At 42.3% G+C, this 1,764-nt stretch overlaps 1 non-coding gene across 1 annotated transcript; it reads right to left on the bottom strand.

The window, feature by feature from the left end:
* Positions 1–362: 362 nt before the first annotated feature.
* Positions 363–470, bottom strand: LOC112739569 (small nucleolar RNA R71). Its single transcript, XR_003170501.1, has one exon. It is a non-coding gene; the product is annotated as a small nucleolar RNA R71 (small nucleolar RNA).
* Positions 471–1,764: the final 1,294 nt, after the last annotated feature.

Below are 1,764 nucleotides of genomic sequence, written 5' to 3'. Positions count from 1 at the left end.
TAGGAGAGTTACCATCCAGGAGGAAGGAGCCCCTGATTTTACAATGCAACCGTTTCAAGCGCATCATCCAGCGGTTGCTACAGATTTTGAAATAAAGACCGCACTGCTAAATTTGATGCCCAAGTTTCATGGCCTACCTGCTCAAGAGCCTATCAAGCACTTGAGAGATTTTGCAGGCAGCCTGTTCTACTGTCAGGCGTGATGGTACTGATGAAACTTCAATTTTGTTGAAAGCTTTCCCGTTTTCTCTTGAGGGAAAAGCAAGAGAGTGGTACTACACTCAACCTCTAGCAAATGTATCCAACTGGGATACACTCAGAAAGGAGTTTTTGGAGAAATTCTTTTCATCTGAAGTTATTGATAAACTGAGGAAGGATATTTCCACAATTGTTCAGGATGACAATGAGACTCTCTTTGAATACTGGGAGCGCTTCAATAATCTTTTGGAAGCATGCCCCCACCACATGATTGACAAGATAGTGTTACTTAGCTATATCATACAGGGCATGAGGCCCCAAGATAAGACCACATTGGAAAGTGCTAGCAATGGGTCTATGAAGAAGTACAAGACCACTAATGAGGCTTGGCAATTGATCAGTGATTTAGCTGAATCTACTAGGAACCACAGACAAAAGCAAGGTCGTTCAAAGCCGTTGCAGAAGTATCCTCTAGCAGAAAAACTACTACTCTAGCTCAGAGTATATGTGAGATGACCAACTTGCTGAAGCAGATACAATTGAATCAACAACAAGCTCAAAGCTCAACCCCCTCCACCACAGCAAAACCAACAACTAGTCCCGCAAAGAATTTACGGAATCTGTGCTGATTATAGCCATTACACTGATGAATGCCCGCAGCTCCAACAAGAAGACAACATGGTGGCATCCACTCATAACTTCTATGACCGCCCCAACCAAGGGTACAATCAAAGTGGAAATAATAACCATGGATGGCAGGACAATTCTAACTAGAATTGGAGGGAAAAAAATAACAGAGGAGGCAGAGATAATCAGGGAAATCAGAGATGGAATAATAACAACAACAGGCAGCAGAATCAACCTTACAGAGCACCTCACCTGAGGCAATACCAAGGACCGCAGAACAATCAACAGCAGACCTCTCAATTTACTCATTCTTCTGTATCTCCTAATGAAGAGCTACTACAATCTGTTGAGCGAAGACAATAGACCATGGAAAGTAACATCATGAATAGTATTAATGCCAGTCTGAATGGTCTCACCTCTACTTTGCAAGCTCTTATGTCACAGATTGGATCAACACAAAATTCCAGTAACCAACCTTCAAGCTCCACTGGAATCCCCTCTCAGCCATTACCCAATCCAAAGGGAGGCATTAATGTCATCACCCTAAGGTCTGGAACCACACTGCAGGAGAGGAATCAGGAGGAACCAAGCCTACCAGAACACACCTCAGCTGAAGAGGTAGTAGAAACAGAAGATATTGAAGAGGAAGAGGACACACAGGACATAGCTGAAGAAGAAATAGCTCAACCACAGGAGGAAGCACCAAAAGGCGCAAACGCCACAGAAAATGCTACTCCTATTCCATTTCCACAACTTGCAAGGAAGCCCAGGAAGCAGCTGGAACCTGACCCCAAAATGGTAGAAATATTCAAAAAGGTTGAGGTAACTATTCCTCTTTTTGATGTTATTCAGCAGGTACCTAAATATGCAAAGTTTCTAAAAGACTTATGTATCCATAAAGAAAAAATTAATAAATTAGAAACTATTCCTTTAGGTAGTT

Source organism: Arachis hypogaea, chromosome 13, assembly GCF_003086295.3.
Source record: "Arachis hypogaea cultivar Tifrunner chromosome 13, arahy.Tifrunner.gnm2.J5K5, whole genome shotgun sequence".
Classification (NCBI taxonomy): Eukaryota; Viridiplantae; Streptophyta; class Magnoliopsida; order Fabales; family Fabaceae; genus Arachis; species Arachis hypogaea.
The sequence above is the reverse complement of the archived record's forward strand: the minus strand, read 5'-3'. Positions and strand labels throughout refer to the sequence as shown.